This window comes from Marmota marmota, unplaced genomic scaffold, assembly GCF_001458135.2.
Source record: "Marmota marmota marmota unplaced genomic scaffold, marMar, whole genome shotgun sequence".
NCBI lineage: Eukaryota > Metazoa > Chordata > Mammalia > Rodentia > Sciuridae > Marmota > Marmota marmota.
In genome coordinates, this window is record NW_025999968.1 from 61610182 (window position 1) to 61618194 (window position 8013).

The following is an 8013-nucleotide window of genomic DNA, read 5'->3' on the forward strand; positions in this document are numbered from 1 at the left end:
GTGATGGTGGTGATGGTGATGGTGGTGGTGGTTGTGGTATTGGTGGTGGTGGTAGTAATGGTGGTAGTGATGGTGGTGATGGTACTGTTGGTGTTAGTGGTGATAGTAGTGGTGGTAGTGATAGTGGTGATGGTGGTGGTAGTGGTGGTAGTGGTATCAGTAGTGGTGGTAGTGATAGTGATGGTGATGGGGGTGGGGGTGGTGGTGGTAATGGTGGTAGTGGTGGTGGTAGCAGTAGTGGTAGTGATAGTGGTGGTGGTAGTGATAGTGATGGTGATGGTGGTAGTGGTGTCAGTAATGGTGGTAGTAGTGGTGGTAGTGAAGGTGGTGGTGGTGTGGTGGGTCGACGGATGGTGTAGTGGGCTGCCTTTATGTCCGCTGTGCTCAGGCCTTGACTACTCTTGGTCCTTGACTACTCTGTGGTCAGCCCTGCTGGGGTCACCCATGACCTGCCTTCATGAGGAGCAGAACACAAGCCTGAGGCTCAAGGCCAGGGTCTCTCCCCACCCTCCCGCAGCGGGCGTGGGAGGGCCGTATAGACCAGGCCCGAGGAAGCTTGCTTCCTGGCCCCCGTGCTCCTGGGATTCTGGTTTGTTCAGGTTTAGGACCAGCGTGTGGCAATAGCAGATGGGCAGGGCTGTCCTCTCCCCCAGCCCTCTGCCTACTGTGCCAAGCCCCCAGCTTTAGTGTCCTTCAGAACCCCCGAGGCCCCTGCCAGGTGGGGATCAGGCTGGTCCTCTTGGTAGCAGTGGACACCCCTTCTGCTGCCCACTCCTGCCCCCTCCCAGGCTCCCAGGGCTTCCTTTCCGCCTGCCTTGGGGCATCTCGAGGGTACTCCCAGGCTCTGCCCACTGTAACGAGTCCTTTGGCAGCTCGGGGACATCCGAGGCCACCCTGGGCTCCCCGGGGCAGGTCACCATGACAAGAAGCCCAGGAGCTCTCTAACCCAGGAGGAAGGTGTTCACTCCCTTCCGTGATTATTTCTGGCTCCACCACGTGGGAGGCTCTTGATCCAAAGCTGGGCCTGCTGCGGGGGACAATTGCATTCCCACAGCGAGGTCCCTGGGCACAGAGGGGTGGCGCTGAGCCCTCAGGCCTCGTGACGAAGCCTCTCAGGGGGAGGCACCTCTCAGAGTTTCAATGGGGACACTTAATTGGCTGCAATTTTCTAACTCGATTCTTCAACTTGTAAGTAAAATGACAAGTCTCTGCCCCGGGCCGGGGGGTCAGCTGTGGCCTCTCGGAGACCGTCATTCATTTCTTTTCAGCTGCTGTTGGTTAGGCGCTGGGGGCCCCATTCCCAGGTGCTGGCCTGTCATTATCTGTCACTAGGAATCGTGCTGGAGCTGGCCGGGGGCCACGCACCTGTCTGGCCCTGCAGCCCACCCCAGGCTGGGTTCTAGGGCGTCCTGAGGACTGGGCGGGGCTCTGCTCCCAGGGCCTCATGGGAAGTGCAGGGGTGGGGACCTGAGGACGTGCTCCAGTGGTCCACGCTCCAGCTGCATCTTCCAGGGCAGCAGGGACATGGGGTCTCTTGCTGTTGTGACCTCATCATCTTAGTGATGGATACCATTTCAGGCAGAAGCTGACATCGGGCGGTGGCTACCTGGGAGAGGAAGGCTTGGAAGTTCTGCTTGGTAGCGCAGCTGCTCGGGCCTGAGAGTGGCACTGGCCAGCATGTGGTCACGCTGAGCACCCGGTCACTCATCATCAGCCATGGTCAGCCAGGGTCAGCCATGAGGTGGGTTGAGCTTTCTCCACATGGAAAGGAGCCAGGGGACGTGGCCAGTACCTGTGGCCCCTCTGTCCCTTCCCCCTGGACAGGTGGATGGGGCTGACTGTCTGCAGAAGCCACCACCATTTGGCTCCAAGAAGGCAGTGGTGAAGACCAAACCCTGCCTGTGAGCCTGAGGTGGCTGCACATACAGCCTCAGGACAGGAGAGAGTGCAGGACAGGTCGGCAGGGGAGAATTGGCAGTGTGCCCTCCTGAGTGGTGGGGAAGGAGGACAGGTTTAGGAACCCCTGTCAAGACACCAGACCCTCCATAGCATGTCAGAAGGGTTCAAGATCTGGTAGGCCCATCAAGGTAAAGAAGGTGCCACTTATGACATGGCCCTTTCTGCTGGAAGGAAACTAGACATGAGGGAAGGAGCTGTGGCAGCCAGCTTGGGCTGTGAGGTGGAAATAGCTGTGAAGATGGCAGAGCAACAAGATGGAAGGGGTCTGGGTTTCCCAGGAATGGGGCCAGTACCAGGACGTTATCTGCAGGGGAGACCTCTGGCTTGCTTTTGTGTGTGGGGATCTTTGTCGCAGCAGCACCACCTGCATCTTCAGCAGTATGCAGCTGATTCCTTCCTGTGGGAGCCTCCTCTTTCCTTGGGCCAACCCCACCCCGAGATAGAGCTACCTGGACATCGGGGTCCCTAGCGCTCCTTTGAGAAGTCCCGCTATTCTCTGCCTCTCTTTCCCATTGCTCCCTTAGCGTCCAGGCCTCGATTTCCGGGTCCCTTCCTGGCTCTCTGGAGGGTGGCGGTGCTGCTCCTCCCCCACCCCTCGTGGAAGGGGCCAGCTTGTGGGAGGGTGTGGCCGTGTTGGAAAGAAGCCGCCTCAGAATCCTGCTTGTCCCTCGTAGCAGGGCAACTCCTCGGGAGGGAGGAGGCCTTGGGCCTGCTCTGTCCCACGGTTCACAGAGAAAACTGGTATCGGGTGGGTGGGTTTGGGACCCACCCACCCAGAACCCCAGGCCTCTGCCTTTATTTTGATTTATTTTTTTCTTTTTGGTACAAGGGATAGAACTCAGGGGCACTCACCACTGAGTCACCTCCTCAGCTCTATTTTGTATGTTATTCAGACACAGGGTCTTGCTGAGCTGCTTAGCGCCTTCCCATTGCTGAGGCTGGCTTCGCAATCGAGATCCTCCTGCCTCAGCCTCCCGAGCCTCTGGGATTCCAGGCGTGGGCCACTGCACCCGGCTACTGCCTCTATTTTGAGTGATTGTTTTTTCTTTTAACGTTGGAGACCTGCCGTCCGCCAGCTGCTTGGCCGGCGTTGGCCTCCTCACCTCCATGGAAGCCGCGCTGAGTCTGATGGGATTCCTGATGTGAAGTCCTCGTCCGTCGGATTCCCATTTTATGGACAATGTTGCTTTTCAGAGAGTTTCCTGCTAAGCAGTCCCAGGCGAGGGCCTGGGAGGAGGGACAGAGGCGCTGGGTCTCGGGCCAAGTGCAGCGCGGGGGTGGAGGACCCCGCCGGCCACCTGGCCTTTCCTCTCCTGGCTCCAGTGGCCTTGCGACCTGTGGGGAGCCACAGCCAAATTCTTCAGTGAGTGACAGTGATCCTTCCTTTGGCTTCAGGCTTGCCAGAGACTGACCTGTCCTTGTCTTGGGACAAGCAGCCAGTTTACGCTGCCCAGGACCTCCCGGCCTCCCCAGGGGCCAGTCCTCAGGTCCCCCCTCTCAGAGGAAGCCATGGTGTGTGGAGATCTGCATGGGGCTGAGGGTCCTGCGTGGCCTGTCCTCTCTGCAGGGTGGGTGGCCATGTGTGGTTCCGCCAGGGCCCAGGCCCTCTGTGAGTGCTCTTTGGGCCAGGGGTTCTGGCCAGAGGGTTCTGAGGGGCTGGGAATCCCTCTTTGAAGGTGCGGGTGGCTCTTTCCGTGGTCTCATCCAGGAAGTTGTCACAAGTTTGCAGAGCTAGAACCTGCCGGCTTCCAGGGTCTGCCCCCTCATGGTACACCCCCAAAGGAGCTGAGGGCTCAGTGGGGGACTGGACCTCAGAGGCCCAAGAGTCATCATGGTCAACAGGCAACATGAAAGGCCAGCAGGGCCCAGACCTACCCTCAGGGGTGCAGAGGAGGGACGGGGCTCTGCTGGGGGGACTTCCGGGCAGAAAGTGAGAGAAGGAATGGATGAGTGGGGCTGCTCCACTGGCCTGGAGCCCTGACCAGAGGTGCATGGGGACCCCCCCACCACAGCACGGCCCAGGCCACCAGGACAGAGCACAGGGCGCACGCCCCACGCCTGGACAGAGCCTTGGGCCAGACTGAGCTTCTGAGGACAGGAACAGTTACTCCCAGGGGCCAAGAGCGGCTCCTGGGCTCAAGGGTCATGGCTCCCCACTGTGTGCGTGGGGTCCAGCTGGCTCCCAAGTGGCCACTGGAGGACCTGCCTGAGCCCTCCTCCACAGAGCCGCAGCTCCATCCTCTGCCACACCTGGAGGGGGCACTGGCAGGCCTCCCGCTGGAGACCAAAGGCAGGGCTGCGAAGGAGGAGCTGGGGTGGTCCCAAGTCCCCTTTGAGTCCTGAGGTGGCCGAGGTGGAGGGCAGGTGCTCAGCCCGGCCTCCCTCCCGGCAGCTCTGTGGGTGACGTGGCTCCACCCCGAGAGAGAGCGGCAGGCGTGGTGTGCAGCTGTCTGACGACTCTGCTCCCACCAGCAAGCACCCGGCCTCCCTGCTGTGGGGCAAGGCCGGCCCAGAGGAGGGAGAACAGAGGAGACCCAGCGTCCCCGGGCAGTTGTGAGACGGGCCTGTCACTGGGACAGGCACTAACTGCTCCCCACACCCTGCTTCTCTCCCGCCCGCGGCAGGAGGCTGGGGCTGAGCACAAGGTCGTGCCTGGGCTGCTTGGTCCCATGAAGGGTCGCCTTCCTCAGGACAGAACTGAGACCCAGGGAAGACGTCACCAGGAGGCTGCGGACAGGCCTGGAGAGGGCAGAGAGGAGTCTGACCCTGCGGAGACTCTGCTGGGCAGGGACAGCAGCCCCAGCTGGGCAGGGGCAGGAGCAGGGACCTCGCGGAGCCTGGTGGCGGTCCGTGAGGGGTGGCTTTGACGTATTATCCCCTCTCGAGGGTCCAGCACGAACACCAGGCCCTCCCCTGCTCTGCAGGGCTGCAGCCTGTGTTCCCAGGACGCTGGCCCCGGGCCAGTGTTGGAGCTGCTGGCTCCCGTCACCTTCATCAACGATGGGTCCTCCCCTGGGAAGGGGGTGCTGGGTGGGGAGGATGTGGCCAGGAGCTGGTGGACAGTGGGCCTCCCTGGGAAGCCGGGGAGGGGTGCTGAGGGTGAGCAGGAGGGGGCGCCTGGGCTGGGGCGACCATGGGGACACCCGGCTGGGTCCTGAGCAGGGAAGGTGGGGCTGTAAGTCACAGCCGGCTTCCACAGCTGTGGCGCAGGCATGTGTCACCAACGGCCAAAGCCCAGGACGGAGGCCCAGAGTGGCTCTGGCTCCCGTGAGGTCTGTCTGGGTCCATGTTGACAAGGAGCTGGGGCAGCAGCCATCCTGGAGTGGAGAGGGCTGGCTCTGCTCCCTGCATGTCACGGCCACCTGGGCGGCCGTAGCGAGATACCACTGAAGTGGCACCCCCTTTCTCCACAGAAAAGCCCTCTTCACCGTGGCTGATATTAGGACTGTCAGCAAAGGAGTTCAAGTAGATAAACTTCCTATTTTCATGTCGCCCTGTTTGCTTGGCCACTGGCCTGGGAGATACCAGCACTCCAGGTGCTGGACACCCCTTACTAGCTTTTCACAAACATGTATCCAGTATAGTAGTTTGTAGAATTGTGCAAACAAGGCCTCTGGCCTTGAGCTGGGCTTCACAGAGATGTCTACATTTCTAAGATGAGTTACAATTGGGCTCCATGGTAACAGCTGGCAGGGGAGGAAAGAGAGGGGAGAAGAAGCCCCCCCTTCTCAGGTGTGGTCCTTGAAGGTTAACGTGCCCAGAACAGTGAGATAAAAAGCTGATTTATGTGAACTTCTGCAGACTGTGACCTTCTGAGCCCCTCCCCTTACACGCTGGGCATAAAACTCTGAAACTCCCTGGTTCAGGGGGTTAATTGATGACAGCAAAAGCTGTGCCCTCTGAACCTGGCTGCAGCCAAGTAAAACTGTCTCCTGCTGTCTTGGGTGCCCTGCCTGTCTGTCCCTTCAACACCATGGACAGGCAGCTTACAGACCACGGTGGGTGGAGCTGGGGACAGGGCAGGTCAGGCTGCGGAGGAGCCCTGGAGAGGGCTGTTTCCTGGGTCACAGACGGCACCTTCTCACTGTGGCCTCCTGAGGTGGACCAGGGGTGGGAGCTTTCTGGGGTGGCTTCTGTCAAGGCTGTAACCCCACCTGAGTGCTCCACCCTCCTGGCCTCATTGCCCCAGAGGCCCCCCGTCCCCTGGGTTAGTTACCGACACATGCACTTGGGGAACACACATCCAGACACACCTCCATGGAGGCACCACGCCTCCTTCCTGTTCCAGCCAGTGGCCTCTCGGTCCTCTCCATGCTGAGACTGGAGTCCTGGGGCGGCCATGCAGTCAGGCTGAGGGTGACTGGCACGGAGGACAGGTAGTGTTCCTGGAGGCTGGCTTCAGGGACAGAGGCAAGTGCTACCCATGGCCAGGATGCCATAGCTCTGACCATCCCTGCCTCCCCCATCCACTCTGACAGCCCTGAGGTCCTTCACCAAACAAAGGCACTCTTAGAGTTCCAGGACACAAGGATATCCGAGAACTTCTCTTTTTTTTTTGGTACTAGGATTAAACCCAGGGCCCTTACCCACTGAGCCACATCTCCAGACCTTTTATGGTATTGTATTTTGAGGCAGGGTCTTGCTAAGTTGTTAGGGACTAGCTAAGTTGCCCAGGCCGGCTTTGAACTTGCAATCCTCCTGACTCAGCCTCGAGTCGCTGGAGTCATAAGCCTGCACCACTGTGCCTGGCTATCAGAGAATTCCGGAGATGGCTCAGGAAAGCAAGCTCTGGTGGCCCTGCAGGATCACACATGGGCCTCAAGGGTGCAGCCTGTGTCCCAGGCCTTTGGGCCCCCAGCCCACTGCCGGCATTTGCAGAGAGCAAGGCCCCGGTGTGTATGGGGAGAGAGGTGAGGTTAGGGCCAGCGGCTGCCTGCTTGGGACGGGCACCCTGCCTTCCCCTGTGGGGAATAGGGTGGCTGGGGCCAGTTCCCATCACAGTGCCCTGGTGCCGCCGTCGAAGGCTGGGCAGCGCTGGTCTCAGGCCCCAGTGCTGCAGGCCTCTGGATCAGCCTGATGGCTCTGGCCGAGCTTCCACCGATTCTTCCCAGGAAGCATGCGTCCGGCTTGGGGCACCCGGGGTGTGAACGTGCAGGACAGAGAAGGCGATTTTCCTCACGTTCTCTGAAGCTACATAATTTGGGCAGAGATTTCCTGGAAACTGCATTAAGTTTCCCTCTCAGGCAGATGACCTGTAATTACCTCCCAAATTGGTGGCCACAGGCCTTTCCTGGGCTGCCGGCTCAGCCAGACCCCAAGAGCTTGTCTCCACGCCTTCCTGGGGAGGAGAGGAGAGTCTGGTCCCTGGTGCCCACAGGAGGCCCCTTGCAGGAATGAGTCCTGCCCAGCAGACATGGCTGGTCTGGATTTGTGACCGCCACCAGGGAAGGGGGGTGGCCAAGGGGAATTGCGGTGTCATCTAACCCAGCGCCTCTCTCTGCCGGTGCGTCAGGGGGGAGCTCGGTCAGCTTTTCTTGGTACTGATGCTCACTCTCGGGAATCACTGAGTGTCGTGAGCGAAGCTGCCCCCAAGGTGTGGAGCCCAGCCAGCGAGGACACGGCGAGGCTCAGCCAGACGACAGCTGCCCGGCCCTGACAAGGACCACAAGGTGCTTCCAGCCACGTCTTTGAGGGACAACACGGATGCCACCGAGGGCGGCTGGCCGTCTCTCCTCGGCCTCCCTGCCCGCTGGAGAGATGCTCTCTGCCGCCCTCAGTGTCCTGGCACCCTGTGAGGGGCTGCCCAGCGCTTCACATGTATTTTGTGCCTGTTCAAGTTTTCCCGGGGACCTCCCTGGCGTCCTCAGCATCCTAATTCCCCAGACGGTTTCCAGGGTCACCAAGGGCCTGTGCCTCCTCCGCTCCTCTCCCGCGGGGTCTGAGCCGCGGCCTGCCTGCAAGTACCCACAGCAAGGCCAGGGCCGGCCAGGGCCAGGCCAGAGCTGCCGTGGGCGACGTCCAAGGAGCCACAGGTCTTGGCTGGTGGGCAGAGCC